The following is a 17,471-nucleotide window of genomic DNA, read 5'->3' as shown; positions in this document are numbered from 1 at the left end:
ACGGCTTCGGGGTTTACGAAGTGGGGTTTTATTCACACATGCAGACCCAGAGGAGGCAGTCTCCAAATTCTGGGCCCCGAGCTCAGACTGGGGCTTGCTTATATTCTTGCTGCAAAGGCAGAAGCAGGAGAAGGGAGGAGCCAGTCTCTGGTGGGAAATGGGCTTATAGAAGCAGAATGTGGAGGTTAGAGCGTGACCTTGAGATAACTGCTATCTAAGAATGGCTACTGCTCAGTTATGTCCTGTCACACCCTCTCTGCAGATTTCTTCTTTCACCCCACACCTTGGTCCAAAGTATGCTGGGAGATTTGCTATCTGGATGTGCCCTGGAATGGACCCTCACCTGACATGCACCTGGATCTGGCCTTCACAGGCTTGCAGCTTGAAGCACTTGAACACATAGAAAAACAAGATGAAAACGCAGAAAACCCTGAAATCCCAGATGGGGCGATGATATGGGGAGACAACCAGAAGTTGGTGCCTCAGTAGCCTGCCTTCTCTTGGTAGTAGGGGAGTGGGGTACTCCAGGGCATTCCCTGGGCTGGGGTGGTCACCTGCTGATCCATAAGCCCTTTTGGCCACTGGACTCTATGGCTAGCACTTTATGTCATATATCTGCCAGCCCAAGCCAAAGACCTGGCTGCTATCATGGGCTCCCTGAATGTAGCCCATCTGTAGAAACCTGAAGGAGTTGTGACACTGGTCAGTCCCAAGTTGGTGTCATAGATGTGCCACAGTGTCCCAGGAGCCATCCCACCTGGCTGGCACCCTTGTTGGTGCCCTTTTGGAGGCTGGTTGTTGAGTGGTTCATGGGTGGCAGAATATGGTTCTCAGGGTTGTACAGGTGCCTTCTTGTGCCATATGACATCATGCCTGATTGGCTGGCTCAATTTTTGGTGCCCATCTGGATCCCAATGATGCACTGACCTGCTTTCATGGTAGTGTCATCAAAGTTCTGCTCCTGCTTTTCTGAGTACTTGATGCCAATGTCCACACCACTTTGCAGCCACTTTGTCTTAGCCTGCCCTGCCAAAGCCAAAAGAGACACCTGCACCTGTGTCATGTTTCCATTCTCAAACAGGTCATTGACCTCGAACAGATCCACAGAGTTCATGCTGTAGCTGACCATCAGCTTGATGAAGGTGGATAAGTTTTCTAGCTGGTGCCAGTTTTGCATGGAGCAGTTGATTTGGGGGACCAAGCCCAGTTGCAGATTACTCATGATTGTGCACAGGATAATTCCATCTTTCAGACCCTTCTAGAATTCAGGACCAATAGACAGGTCTGTGAGCCCCTCGATCCAGCTGCAGAGTTCTGCCTCCTTCTGAGGGTCATATCTGGACAGGAGCCAGTTCTTGACCTCAGCCAAAAACCCATATGAGGGACTCTTGTTGAACTGCATGGACTTCATGCCAGTGGCAACAGTGGGACAGATGGTCTGGTGGGTGCTGGTATCCACATTTTTTTCTTGGGTCCCAATCTTTCTGTAGTTTTCTTGTGTGAATTCCTGATATCTCCTATCTGCAGGATTACAGGGATACCTGTTCACTCTTTCCTACCCTATCTAAATTCTCTGGGATTAACACCTGACCTCTGACAGACCTGTCAGTCCTTCCCTGTACAGCTGACACTGTGGGATGGTGTATCAAGCATTTTTGAGCCACTCAGACTTGTGTTCCACCCAAGTTTGCTACTTCCCAACTTGAGCCTCAGTTTTCTCATCTGTAAAATGGTGGTGAATAATATGACCTCATGGGGTTGTTGTTAACATTAAAATAAAAATTAAAATTTATGGTTAAAGTTATATGAAGCTAGATTTACTACACAGGAGCTCAATAAATGGTAAGTCTTCTTCTCTTAAGTAAGTCACAAGGACAAGCCACACCCAGCTGAGCTCTGTCTTCTCTTAGCTCTCAGTAACACAGCATTTCTGGCACATTGTGTTCTTTTTGCTTATAGCTAATGATTTTACATATTTGTGTGCCAACTCTTCCAGAGAATACACCTTTTTGAAGGAGAAAACCATAATTCTATATAACCACAAATGTCTGAACACATAGAAGAATATGAGGATCTGCTCTATTCCAGAAAAGCAATGTTTCTCAGAAACTATACTTCAAGGGAATAGTTTCTGTGTGGTGAGTGGTATGTGCTCACTTTGATGATAGATCTGGTGTGTTTATTTATGTACCTCTAGGCGGGAAAATATTTGAGATTGACTTCATGGGAAAAGCTAAATATAAATTACAAAGGACAACTTGAAAACTTCTCTCAATGTATCTGACCTGAAAATATTTGATGAACATACATTTCTTATGGGTGTCAATAGCCCCATCACAGCTGTGATATCATTAAAAGCCACAGCCTTACTACCCCTAGTCTGTTGTTTTAATGTTGAATATCTTGATGATTGCTTGTTTAGTCACTCTCTCAACTGGTTGATGTGCCCCTTAGTGTATAGAATTGGATGATTATGAAATCACTACTTGCTTGTGCTTGTTGACATTGTCTACATGACAGCAAAAAGGAGTTTTGGGAGCAAAACAAATGGCACATATGTTAGTGATCAGCTAATATTAAGAGAGATATCAGATCTGTCAGTGATCTAGTTCAGTAAGATGTGTTGAGAAAGCTGTGGATTTTAGGCAAATTGCTTAATAACTGCTGCTGAATGTTGACCAAAATAATTAGTCTCACTGGATCAAGGGTGTCTGTTGTATTCCTCTGTCTGAGGGAGTCCTGCCAGTCTGGGAACTGTTGCTTTTCTAGGTACTGGAGGTTGTAATAAGCCCGATAAATATTTTTAGAGTTCCTAGTGTATAATGAATTCAGCCCTGGGGTCTCTGAGGCCTCAGACAGGAGCAAAAGACATATTTTGTGCTTTCAAGGAGCTAGATAAGACAATCACACAAGACAATCAATAAATAGTATGGGGCATATGTAATTAGGAGTTACAAGGTATGGGACAGACATCAAGGACTCTTGGAAGATTAAAGATGAAATGGGGAAGTAAGTAGAAAACATAAGGCACTTAATAAATACATCATAAATAGCTGGAGGGGAGAAATAAGAGAGAATAATTTCATGGAATAAGTGAGGCTTAGCGCTTCCTGTTAAAGCAATTGAAAGTCAAAAGTAAACATATACAACCTTTGGTCAAGGGAAAGGCCAAGTGAAGGTTCAAGGGTGTGGGGACTTCTACTGGGAGCAACATGCTTATTTGGAGGAATCTGCACACCTACAACTCATTCTTCCAAGAAATGAATCCCTAAAGAGAAGTGATTCATTCCTACAAACCCTAGTATTCTCTAAGTTATTAGTTGGAGTTAGAAGTGTCCTGTTTATTTTTTGGGCTGGTTCCAGCTTAGAATTAGAATTAGCCTCTGTACCACAGTATTCACTTCTTCCCAGACCCCATTAAAAAGATATGACAGGATGAAATGGATAGTGCTGCTGAAAGCCCTAAATCCCCCCACTCATCTCTGGTGAAGCCAGTTCAATAGGGTGAATGGAAGAGGCAGCTTCCACTTTGTTTGTTTCCTTTATGCACAAGCCTCTAGAAGATACACTCTGAGTAGAGACTCTGCATAAAGTAGTCATAGGAACACAGCAGTGAGACAATGCCGGGGGCATCACAAAAGGATGGCCAATCCCTTTCAGTTTTTTCCCCAGTGGTCCATTTCTGGGCATTTTGCAGAGTCTGCACTTGAATAAAATGCAGAAATCTGATGCCCAATTTGTTGATACATGTAACAAATACAAAGTAAGTGAGCTTTCTGTTCTCCAAATCTACAAATGTATACTGGATCTGGAGATAAAATGGATCCAATGATTATATCTTTGAGGGTGGAACCATATACTTTTTCTGTATCCTCATAATAGAGTGATGGCACATGTAGCAGGTGTTCAAGAAATACCTATAGATTGGCACAAAGAGATTTGAACCCCCTTCCCTTATATCAGATGATTATGTAGTGTCACACAAGAAACTATTAAATCTAGGGCTTCCACACAAGATTTGCTTTTTCTCTTAAATAAGATTGAAAATCACTGTTATAGACAAACACCCCAGGCTAAAGATTAAATATATAGAGAAGTGCCAAAGAACATAACTAAAAAGTGATAACAGCAAGTTCTAAATACTCTATTTTAAAAATCATTTTGTATTTTTCAATTACAGTTGACATACAATATTATATTAGTTTCAGGGGTACACACCAGTGATTAGATGTTATATAACTCACTAAATGAACATGCCAATAAATCTTGTACCTATCTGACACCATACATAGTTATTAGAATATCATTGATTATATTCCTTACTCTTTACTCAACATCTCTATGACTATTCTGTAACAATATGTATTTTAAAGGCTGACAAAATGTTACCATTGGATTTCCATTCATGGGATAAGTAGGGATATAAGGTGAAAATGGATAAACTAAGGGATTGGGTTGGATGGACTAGGAGAAGATGTCTGAAAGCTCCAAACTCCCCAGTTATCTCCAGCAAAGCCAGGTGCTCAGGATGAATTGAAGAGGCTACCTCCAAATCATCTTTGGAGTAGTAGTTTTGTAAAAACTAAAGGGAAATTCACTCTGAAATTAGATGAGGCTGAAGAGAACAAATAACTAGAATGAAATGTATCAAAATATCAGGATATTCTTTTACCTAATTTCATGTACCTTCTCTTTTTAAGATGTCAATTCTTTTTTTATTGTTGTTTTACTACAGTTGCCCCATTTTCCACCATTTCTCTCCCCTGCCCTCCACCAGTCAATCCCCACCCTGTTGTCCATGTCCATGGGTCATTCATACTTGTTCCTTCCCCTTTCTTATAATGAGTATGTATGTGTGGAATTGTGGCACTAACTCCACATTTCAGAGCCGGTTCCTTGTCCCCAGTTAAACTTCCCCTCAACAAACAAGACCTAACTTATTTTGACTAAGATATTGATGGTTTATTATGCTTGCACATGTCCCTGCACCCCTAACCATCTTACCTGATGCTGCCTGTAACTGAATCCCAGGGAAATAGTGGGACCACTGCCCTTCATATCTTAACACACATATCTTAACACTTGACCATGAGCATGCTTGTACAAGACAGGATGTTGTTAAGGCCAATGTGCTTGAGCTGTGAGGCAGAACCTAATAGTGATATTTTAAAATGCCTCTGTGGACACACTCACCAGAATCACATTAATGCCAAGAAAGCCAGGAATTCCCATGGGACCCTAAAAAAAGAGTAGGAAGAGGAATATAAGAGATAATACAATTGATCTCCATTTGATTCAGTGAGTTTGTTCATGTGATTCATCACCTAAGTTGTTAAGAAGCATTTTGTACCTTCTTTTCTACATTGTATCACCTGTTTCCTACCCTACTCTGAAGTAATCACCTGCCTCTACCTAAGGTCTCAGACAAGTGTGTGTTATGAGACCAGTTCTTGTCTTAGGCAATGTATTGTAAAACCTAAATTAAGGCTCAATATTATATGCTGCCTTGACCTCTGGGAAAACCAGGAGGGCCTCAACTGGTCTAACTACAAGTTCCCCTCTACACTCCGCTCCTGTAGATAAGGTCTCCTAGGCCAATGACCTTTCTAACCAAACAGATCAGATGCAGTCCTGCTTACCCCTAAGTAGTGGGTTTGAGTTCTTTGCTGGCCCTCTGAATTATCCAAACAATCCAATCACATTCTCTTTTAGGAAACAAGGGGTATCTTACCTCCTCAACACTACAAAGTCTGCCTCCCATAGCTTCTTCTCATTTATTCTGATCCCAAGTACAGCCCCTGTGCGGCCCTACACAGTGTGTGGTGTTCTTCTCCCCTGCGCTGGGAGTGTATGTGACTAATAAACCTGTTGCCTGTGTCTTCTGTTCAATGTCATGTGTCATAACCTTGGCCATCCCCAGAACCCTAGGGTGGGAAACCCCCCTTCACCAGTGGGGTGAAAAAGAGGTGACTAAAATCAGCAGGGAACATAAACTGAGCTGTCAAATTCAGTCAGTCAGCCACTATGACATGACAAATCTCCTTTCTTGCTTCTTTTCCCCTACATTTGTGGCCTACATTTCTTCTAAGCATTCTGAGCCCTTGCTTCCAAGCTGCCTTGCCTGGTATTCCTGACTTCTGACTCATGTCCAGTTCAAACCCACATGACTTTCCAGAACAGTGTGCACACTTGTCCAGCAAGTAGCTAATACTTGCACTTTATGGTTTGCTTGCCATAGGAGTCTCTCTGGGAATGGGCTGATCTATTAGTAGTATACAATTAAGCTTGTCCCTTATTAAAATATGTAGCTTGATGCCACAGTTCCCAGGGTTAGTGTTATTTCCACAACAGAACTGAGATTTAGAACTTTTAACCTTCATACTTGTGACCCATGAGTCAAAAGAAAATCAAGGTTTGGTTCTCTTACCTTATCTCCTTTTGGTCCGTATGGTCCCAGAGGGCCTGGGGAGCCCCTTTCTCCTTTTAACCCTGATAAACCACTAGGGCCAGCAAATCCTTGATGACCTGTTGGACCTTGAATTCCAATTTGTCCTGGTTTCCCCTAAGATGGAGAAAAAGACTACAATTAGTTAACAGAAGACTTAACATCAACTCTTCTCATTTTCCCATGCACAGAGAACACTGTCACCCCTTCACTAAGTGATTTTGGCTTAGAGATCTGTCAGGCATGCCAAAGTTCCAGACACAAATCAGAAAATACTATTTTAGGGGCTTCTAAACTTATGTGGATAGAATCTATTTTATAAGCACATTTAATAAGATTCATGTATACCAACATCCTTCAACTTTGTACTTCTTAGGAGATTAGCTATTCGGGCTAGATAATATTGTCCTCTTCCTAGTTAATGTGAGCTCATCCACCAGACAGAAAATAGCTAAAGAACAGAATGCTAGGAAGCATCATTACATTTTATAACTCATGTCCAAATGGCCAACCACATGCTTGCTGTGAAGTCCAGAAATGACTGTACCTAAAGAACACTGTTTCTGGGTTCCAGAGAAGAGAGAACCAAGAAACTCATGGGCTGGCCAATATCTAAGAGCTCATCTTTGTTTGGCAGACCTTAGGACCCCATATCTGCAACTGAAAACAGATGCTCACAGGGAAGACACATACATACATACACACATACACACAAATTGTTTATTTTCTCCCTCCCTATCTCTCTCTCCTTCCCTTTACTACTGCCAACTGTACAGTGTTGAAGGTGTAAAATCCAAGGAGCCTGAGAATATCTATTAAGTATCAGTTATGATAGCAAGAGGGAGCAGACTGAAGATTTTGAATTCCCTGGTTATAAAATGTCTGTAGCAATTAATTCTGAGAGTTCAAGCTGACATTTTAAAGCTGACTGAGAGAGAGAATTAACCCCAGTGGATGCCACACATGTGGATTAATCTATCATTTAGAACAAATGCCAGCAGGGACTAAATTTTCTTGGCAGAAAATAAAAACCATTAGTAATACTCATTGCCTTTCAGAGAATACAACACCATAGAAGGTAGAGAGCCAATTTTCATAAACATTTTCCATCTCCATTTCTCTGCCCCTTTACTGTCTGTAATTTCCTAAAGATCTGTGAAAAACTCTGGTAAAAACCCAATAAACATGTCCTTTAATATTCACCTTCAAGTTTTACTTTTTAGAAGGCTGAAAATAGGACAGATATATTATGTGGAGGCTAGAGTCATGTACTGGAGATGTAAGTGGTCACCAGCTGTATAGGGCTTTTGCAGTACAATTTCCAGTATCAATCAGGCCCATGAAGATTTAGAAGTCTTGTAAAAAAGTGAAAGATGCTCTTCCTATAAAGATGCAATTCTCTGGGGATTCCAGCTACCACTCTGTCTTCCCTGATACCTAGCATGCTCACAGCCTACAAAGGATACTAGGTTGCAGACTATTTAATAGGCTTATTTCTGGGAATGATGGGATGGGAGTTAAGCTTTCACTTTTTGTGCTCTTTACCTCCTGTTGTTGGACTTTTGTTTATAATAATTCTATTATTTATTACTCTTGTGAATTTTTACATATACATACATAAATACATATATACATACATAAATATATACATACAAGGTCTGTCAAGAAGGTATCCAGCCATGTAATATGAAAAATAGAGACATTTATTGAAGAAGATACAAGATACAAGAAACATTATACATAGGACAATGACACCTCAGTCCCCTTCAAAGTAGGCACCTTGGGACCTCACATAGTTCTCCCAGTCGCCATTAGCTGCCCTGTCATATTTTCCTGAATCTCACCAATAGTCTGAAATCTCTTCCCTTTCCAAGGTGATTTTTGTTTTGGGAAAACCCAGAAATCACAGGGTGCCAAATCTAGGCTATAGTGGGGTGGAGTCACCTGAGTGATTTGATGTTTTGCCAAAAGACTCTGCACGAGATGTAATGCATGAGCAAACATGTTGTTGTGATGAAGCTGCCAACTACCAGTTGCCTATAGCTGCGACCTTCTGAAACATCCTGATAGTTTCCATGGAGGAATGTTCAAGCTTAACACAAAATTTAATGTAGATTCATTGCTCTACTAGCTCAGTCATTTTGAATGTGATGGCCTCACAGTACACATGTGCACTGAACAGCATCGACCACCCCCACTGATTAGTACAGTGAAGTCATCATTGTTCACACATGCACATTCCAGTCCACTCTCCTTGGCTGCCAGGTTACATTGATGTTGCACAAACCATTCTTGTTATATTAACAATGGCTGGACATTTTCCAGACAGACCTTGAAAAAACCCTGGAATTATCTTCTGGAGGGCAGTGCCCTTGTAGTACAAGCTTCCCTCACTAGGTGAGTTATCTAGGAACCCATATGTACCAGTGTACCACCTGGCATTGTTGTGAGAGGCTGTGTAAATTTTTTTCAGTGAATTTTTCTGAAGACTTTTTCAGTGCATTTGTCCATTTCACAATGGGTTATTTTATGAGTGCCCTTGCCCACGCTGTGCTGAGTGTTCAGCAGTTTTTGATCAAAAAGCAGCATGAGCCCTGTGCCCCAGTCTCCCTATTCACCTAATCTTGACCCAAGTGACTTTTTTCTTGTTTTCCTGCATGAAAAAAGGTCCTCAAAGGGAAATGTTTTGCCTGTGTGGAAGAGGTGAAACAAAAAATGCAGAAACACTAAAAAGGCATCAAAATTGATGAGTTCAAAAGCTGTTTTGAGCAGTGGAATAAACATCTTGATAGGTGTGTTGCATGAAATGGAGAGTACGTTGAAGGTGACTAAAGTTTAAACATGTAAGAATAAATACACAATTTTTCATAAAAAATCATTTTTGGGAGGGGTTTCCCCTAGCACATATATACATAAAACTAAACAACAAAAAAACTTAAAAAAATAGTGCAGGTCACTGACTGGTGTGGCTCAATGGGTTGGGTATTATCCTGCAAAGCAAAAGGTTGCAGGTTTGATTCCCAGTCAGGGCACATGTCTGGGTTGTGGACCAGGTCACCAGTTGCGGTATATAAAAGAGGCAACCAGTTGATGCTTTTTCTCTCACACTGATGTTTCTCCCCCTCTATTTCTCCCTCCTTTCCCCTCTGTCTAAAAATAAATAAGTAAAACCTTTAAAAATAAAGTAAAATAAAAATAGCGTTGGGGTGCTGTTGAGAATTAATGAAGAAATCTAAAATGTGGGCCTAGCTTTAAAACTAATGAACACAAAAACTGTAGCAAACAGTACAAGTCCAGCACAGAGCATAAAGCATGAGTTGCATAAGAACACAAAGGAAGGGTTAGTCATGAAGAATTTGTGGAATGCTTACCTTCTGTCCATGGTTGGGGTGGGGGAGTCATGGGCCACACTAGAAAGGCTGAGTGGGGCCCAACTGAAGTGGACCTAAAAAGCTAGGCAGGAAATTGAAGAACTGATGTGGTAGGAAATAAAGAACCCCTAGAAGTTTGAGGACAGGGAAGGATGAAAGAAAGGCAGTGTGTTACAGGGCTGAAACCCATCAACAAGAACATGTGTGTATGCTAACCTGAGGCCAGACCAACCTGCCTGAAGCTGGAACAAGGGAGACAGATAAGAACCAGCTGTTAGGAGAAGAGACTATTTGGTGGGAGGATGGAGGGTAGGTAGCACAGGCTTGCCAAAGCTATGTTATTACTAGCAGAGAGGGTGAAGTCAGGGCACTGAATGCTTGACCCAAATCAGAGCCCTGCTTGAAGCTTTCCTGCATCAAGGAGGGGAGGTGGACAGCATGATAAACCATTGAACAGCTATTGAGAGAGCAAATTGTGGTAGGCCCAATTACCATCTTTCTCACATCACTAGAGCCTGTGCAGTGCCTGGCATGGGCACATGGGCTGGCACACTCCAGCTCTGGTTTCTTGTCTGTGTGAGTGCAGGAGCAGCAAAAATAAGCAAGGAGACTTAGGAGTGAGGCAATTCTAGGGTTGGACTTAACAGGAAATCTGATTCCATCAGAAAAGGCAGGGTTCCATGGCCAACTCCCTTTCTCTTGGCAGGGTGGCCTTGCTGAATTTGTCACAGTGGCACAATTGACCTCTGTTCCAGCAAGAGAACTTAAAGAAAGTCTCTTAAAGAACTCAGGGGAAAAGGCAGACAACTGTATTTGAACAACAATAAAATTAAAATATGAAAAAAAGAAAAAAACATTGAAGTTTGTAAATTTTTACTGAGGTTTGTACATTTAATAAAATTGTGTTCCAACTAAAAAAGAAAAACTCATGGATTCTTTGAATTCTAATTCTTTTTTCAAAAAGGCATTTGAAATGACACCCCTCAAAATAACATGTAGTTCTAGACTGGCTCCAACTAGAAACCTCTCAGACTGATCTAAGGGCCAGAAGCAGGACCTGTAGCATGTCTTGAGGCCTCTGAGTCACTGTTCAGAACTGCCTCTTCAATGTGGTTTCAGGCCCTTCTGGAGCAGGCAGTCATAAGATGTAAGACAAGGAGCCTTCCTACACACTGAGGTTCTTTCATTAAGTGGTACAGAGCACTGCAAACAAATGAAGATGGCAAAGATAAATAAGAGACCTGTCTTTTGTGTGTCGCTTTGTCAGTCATCTCTAGATTATACATACTCTGTGCTTATAGCTGTATGATCTATTTTCCTCATCTCCAACACACAGGGTTTCTGTTGCATTGCCCAATGTACTACTGAAACCTAATATTGGATCAGTGATAAACTGCTTCTGTGGGGGTGTTCCTCCAAAGAAGCTATCAGTGTCACTTTTCATAATGGACAGCAGAGGTCAGTCTGAGAACATACTGGCTATACATAATCAAGTGGGTGGGTGGGCCTCGCTACAGAGAAATAGAAATCAAAAGTGTAACAGAAGTCACAGACTACTCAAGCAGGAATGGCCCTTGAAGACCATCCCATCCAGCCTCTATTTTATACATGAGAGGAAAAAAAGAAGCTAAAAGAGAAAGGACTTGTTTAGGTCACATAGCTACTAAGGAACAGCATGGGGCTCCAGCCACACCTCCTGCTGCCAGTATGTGGCTCTTTCCCCGTTTACCAGTGGCAGATGTCCTAGGGATTCCTTGGGTCTAGCACCCCCCCCCCCCCGCCCCGCAACCTTGGATCTGCCCCTGGGACTGTCCCCATCAGTAGGCTACAGCAGCCAGATGTTCACAAATCGTTTCTCCCTTCCTAACTCTGATCATTGCATGGAAATGATCTAAAACACCATCACTGTTTGCACTGCTAGCAGAATTTCAGTGGACTTGGACAAATGCCTTACCATAATATATGTCATTTATTTTGGCAAATGGACCAGAGAGGGTATAAGGGACTCCTCCAAGTCTTGCTGACAAGCTCTCCTGCCTCCATCTGCTCAGGATTTTACATATATACATCAGGGTCTAAACCTCAAGATAATGAGCTGGGACTTACATTTAAGGCCAGAAATTGTAGGTTTGAAACTTTAGCCCAGGCTGGCTGCCTTCTGCTGACTATAGTGGGTTTGGGTTAGTATACATTTTAAGGTATTAGATCAGACTACACAGACACACAGCCCCAGCCCCACATAACTGGGGTGACAGACCCAGAAATGGGTCTGCATATGAAGTAATACAGATGTGCAGAAATAACATTTAAGAATCTGAAAAGCACTTGCCTCAAACAAGGTAGGACTGTGAAACTGATAGGAAGCTGAGTTTTCATTGTAAGGCCCTTCTTGCCTTTTTTCTCTCCCTCAAGTTTCCAGTGTCCTTCTGCTGTAAAATTAAAATTTATTCCTAAGGAAGAATTTGAAACTCATTTTCACTGAGGCATAAATGACTGGAAGGGGGATTTGTGTTTAATGGAGAGGAAAGCATTAAGCTAGGGAATGCAAATAATATTTATGAAGAATAAAAGGGAAAAGGGGTGTGCACAGGTTTTCCTAAGGATCCAGCTATGTTACAGGAGGTGGTGCAGTACTCTTAGGTGGCATCATGGTGCCTGCTCTGGAGTCAGACAGATTTGGAGTCAAATCTCCTTACTGCCATTTAATAGCTATGTGACCTAAGGCAAGTAACTCAACTATTCCAAGTCTCTAGGGCTCTGAACAACAATAGCTTTGACTTAGGGTTATTGTGAGCATCTAAGTGAGTTAATGAATTGAAAACACCTAGGAGATAGCATGAAAGTATCAGTTCTCTTTCTTCTTTAGGTATCATTTATGATAAGATAGGGAAGTTATGATTGGGTACTTAATGCTCCTTCTCTTAAGCAGAAGATGCACAGACATTATTGAGAAACTTTCTTTGAGGCAGAGGTGTGTGACTAGGAATAAGAGATATCTGTGAGAGTATTTTGCTCCTTAGTGCTGGTGTTTGGGGCTTTTTGGCACTTGGCTCTTCAGTGTCTGCTCATTCTCCTAAAGGGACCTCATCTACATGTTAATGACTACCAAATCTGAACCTCCAGTCCAGATTTCTCTTCTTAGCATTCTAGATCTTATAGCCAGTGGCTTACAAGATCTCTCCATCTAGATATTCTAACTCAAACTCAAAATGAACAAAGCTGAACTCATCTTCTCCCCCCCCCCACCATTCCCCAAACCACTTCCTTCCTCCTGAGTTAACAGAACTCAGTACATGGCAATCCACCCATAAAGTTGATTAAGCCAGAAACCCAGTGTCTTCCATGACCTCATCTTTCCCTCATCTTCCACAATCTACAAGCAAGAACTATCAATTCCACCTCAAGAATATAACTCAAGCCTGTCCATTTCTCTCTATCCTTATGATCTTAGTTTATGGTCTTCCTCATCTGTCCCTGAGAGTGTTGCCACAGCCTCCTGATTGGTCTGTCATCCTCCAGTCTTACTTTACTCTCTCCTAGCATCCTGGCCCAGGGCCTTTGTACATGCATGCTTCTGCTCTCCTGGATAGCTCCTATTTATCATTCAGGTTCCAATCAAGATACTAGCTCCTTTAGGGAGCCTTCAATAATTACCTCTACCCACAGTATGTGCTAGGTTAACTGTTTGTATCCATACACCCAACACGATTGAGCCTCTTGAGGACAAGGCCCGTGTCATACTCCCCACTGAATCACCTGTGCTACATACAATGCTTAGTACACAGAGGGTGATCAGTAAATGTTTGCTGAATTGATAGAGAAATGAATGCTAGAAAATACACACTGAGAAGACAGTGACCCAAGCATAGCAACATCTTTGCAAGTCCAGATAGCTAGCTGTACAAGAGTGCAATCAAAAACATTCTTATCATAGAACCACAGGAAAGAGAGACGCACAGGACAAGACATCATCCAGTTCAGGATGAAGAAGCTGAAGTCCCAGAAAGGAAAGAGACTTACACAAGTTCATATAGTATCAACTTTAGATATATCACAAGAGGAAGGGAGTAGATGGGATAGCAAGACCAGAGACAGGAAGCCCATTGAGAAACACTGTGATCTCTGGGAAAGAAATAACAGTGGCCTGGACTAGATTCATGGCAGTGAAGACAGGGAGAAGACTGATTTGAGAGATATTTCAGAAGCTAAAAATGACAAGACTTGTTTCTACATTGGAATTGATTGAAAAAATAGAGGGAGGTGTGAAGAATGACTCCTAGGTTTCTTGAACTGAGTGGCTCTCTTGACTGACACAAGAAAGCCTAGGGGAAGAAGACTCTTGGGTAGAAGATGAGGGATTCACCTTTGAAGATATGGGGGCTAAAATGTGTAGGGACCATTTAGGGAGATGTTTAGCACCCGTTTCTACCACTAGACTGGGAAATCTGAGAAGGCAGGGGTCTCATTTGACTTTGTTCACCACAGTATTGCTGGAGCTGCAGTGTCTGGTGTATGTTAGACAGTCAAAACATAATTGTGGGGGAAAATCATGACTGTGTAATGAATGAAAACACAATTAAATGTATACTTGGGCATCTTTGACAAGGACACTTCCAACTCTTGTTAGCTAGGGGCAAAATGAGGCTAAAAGGCTTTCTTGCTGCCCTAGCTAGGTGGCTCAGTTGCTTGGAGCATCATACACCAAAAGGTTGCAGGTTCAATTCCCAGTTAAGGCACATACTTAGGTTGCAAGTTCAATCCCTGTTTGAGGTGCATATGGGAGGCAACTGATTGATGTCTGTCTGTCTCTCTCTCTCTCTCTCTCTCTCTCTCCCCCCCTCCCCCCTTCCCCTCTCTAAAATCAATAATCATGTTCTCAGGCAAGGATTAAAAAATACTTTGCTGCTATCCTGAAAAAAAACTTTTGTGGTTTGTGGGGAAAGTGGAACAGAGATCCCTGACCTCCAGCCTAGGAAATGGGTGGCTTAAATTCTGCAATTGGTCCTTACTTTCTAACTGGAATTCCCATCTTAACTATGGGGCCACAGTGGAAGGACTTTAAGAGCTTAACAGACTCTGGCCTAAGTAGCTACAGTCCCTCTCTTAGCCACAAAATTTGTGGTAAGAAATAAAGTGATGATAACACCCCCAAGGGCATAACACCTAAGAAACTTAAAAACACTTTTTATTTTGCCATTCCTTTAGAACACCATATATACCTATGGGTACCAAGCTTCAAAACAGTTAGTAAATAGAGCTTGAAAATGTCACACAGTTGGTTAGTGGCATAGTTGGTGTTGGGGCTTCCCAATCAACTCTGTGTTCCAACATCTGTTGGAACAAATGGAGACAGCCATTCATAGAACCCTACCATCCACTCTCTCAGTAACAGTATTAAAGGACTGCAATTAAAGAAGTAAATAAAGGAGAAAAATACTAGTAGTTGAAGAATATGTCTATAGTATGTCAGATAAAGACTCATATCAAGAGTTCCAGCCCAGTTGGAGGCGTAGGTAGAAACCCTTCACTTCCTTGCACAACCAAAAGGAGGATAACAACCAATCTAAAATCCATAAAGAACCAGAAGTTCCAGAAAATTAAACTTCATGGAACTCTGACAACCACAGAATTTAAAAACAAAACAACAACAACAACAAAAAAACAGTCAAACAGAACAACCAGGCCTGTAAGGTGGCAGATGGAGAGAACCTGAGGCAAGGTGGCAGACCATGCAAGTGGGGCTGGCTGCAGTGAGGCAGCAGGCTGTGCTGGCAGGGCTGGCTTAAGGGGAAACTGAGACTCAGAGCTGGCTGTGGACTATGGTGATTGTCATGGTGGGAGAAACTCCAGTCTCACAAAAGAGGTCCTTAGAAAGTGGGTTAGAGATGAGCAGGGTGGCTGCATTGTTTCCTCTCTGGACCCTCCCCCACAAGCAACACAGCAAGGAGGGTTTCCCTGCCCTGGTGAACACCTAAGGCTCCGCCCTCTTACAACTTAACAGGTGCCCCAAACAAAAAATAGGGCAAAAATGAAAGAACAGAGCAAAACTTCAGAAAGAGAGCTAAGCAATGAGGAGATAGCCAGCATATCTGATGGAGAATTTAAAGCCCTGATAATCAAAATGCTCACAGAACTGATTGAGCTTGGTCAAAAAATGACAGAACAAATGAAAGATACCCAAAATGAAATAAAGCATAATATTCAGGGAACCAACAGTGATGGGAAGGAAATCAGGGTTCAAAGCAACGATTTGGAACAAAGGGAAAAAAATAAACATCCAACTGGAACAGAATAAAGAAACAAGAATTTAAAAAAGTCAAGAAAGACTTTTGAACCTCTTGGACAACTTGAAACATTCCAATATCCAAATTATAGGGGTGCCAGAAGGAGAAGAACAACAGCAAAACTTGAAATTGAAAACTTATTTGAACAAATAAATGAAGGAAAACTTCCTCAATCTGGTGAAGAAAATAGCTTTTCAGGAAGTCCAGGAATCCCAGAGAGTCCCAAAGAAGTTGGACCCAAAGAGGAACACACCAAGGCACATCATCATTAGCTACCCAGGATTAAAGACAAAGAGAAAATCCTAAAAGCATCAAGAGGAAGGAAAGAGTTATCTACAAAGGAGTGCCCATAAAGCTATCAGCTGATTTCTCAAAAGAAATCTTGCAGGAAAGATGGGGCTGGAAAGAAGTACTTGAAGTCATGAAAGGCAAGGACCTACATCTAAGAATACTCTATCCAGCAAAGCTATCATTTAAAATGGAAGGGCAGATAAAGTGCTTCCCAGATAAGGTCAAGTTAAAGGAGTTCATCATCACTAATCCCTTATTATATGAAATGTTAAAGGGACTTATCTAAGAAAAAGATCAAAACTATGAATAGTAAAATGACAACAAATTCACAACTATCAACAATTGAACCTTAAAAAAACAAAAACAAAAACTAAGCAAACAACTAGAACAGGAACAGAATCAGAGAAATGGACATCACACTGAGGGTTTTCAGTGGGGAGGGGGAAGGGAGGAATAAGGGGGAAAATGTACAGGGAAGAAGAAGCATAATTGGTAGGCATTAAATAGATGGGGAGAGGTCAAAATGGTATAAGAAACAGAACTCAAAGAACTTATATGTACAACCCATGGACATGAACTAAGGGGTGAGAATGCTGGAGGGATGGGGGGTGCAAGGTGGAGGGGGAATAAGGGAGAAAAATTGGGAAAACTGTAATAGCATAATCAATAAAATATACTTTAAAAAAAGATTCATAGCATACAGATATACAGATCCATTTTGTAACCCAGGAAGACTGGTTCAATCTGATAATGTAGCACCATATACAATTTGACTTTTCCCATCTACCAATGAAAAAATTGATCCATGTCTAGCAAAGAGTAAACTCCCCTAAATTCTTAGTGTCTGCCATAGCTAAAGAAGCAGTATCAAAAACTTGCCCTCAACACCCAAATTAAAAAAAACAACAATATTTTTGGTTCTTAAGCTATAATCAGTGTTTGAAGCAGTCAGCCCAGGTAGGAAGACATGCATCTACATGTTCTGCTTTAAACACACACACACACACACACACACACACACACACACACACTCCACTGGCTACTGTCAGCATGTTGAAATTTTTGGAAAGATATCTCCCA

At 41.5% G+C, this 17,471-nt stretch overlaps 1 pseudogene; it reads right to left on the bottom strand.

Moving 5' to 3' along the window:
- Positions 1–594: 594 nt before the first annotated feature.
- On the bottom strand, positions 595–1,411 carry LOC123805007 (annotated as a pseudogene).
- Positions 1,412–17,471: the final 16,060 nt, after the last annotated feature.

The sequence above is a fragment of the Phyllostomus hastatus genome, unplaced genomic scaffold (assembly GCF_019186645.2).
Source record: "Phyllostomus hastatus isolate PE091 unplaced genomic scaffold, TTU_PhHast_1.1 phas_scaffold_28, whole genome shotgun sequence".
NCBI lineage: Eukaryota > Metazoa > Chordata > Mammalia > Chiroptera > Phyllostomidae > Phyllostomus > Phyllostomus hastatus.
This window is presented reverse-complemented; position numbering and strand designations above follow the sequence as displayed.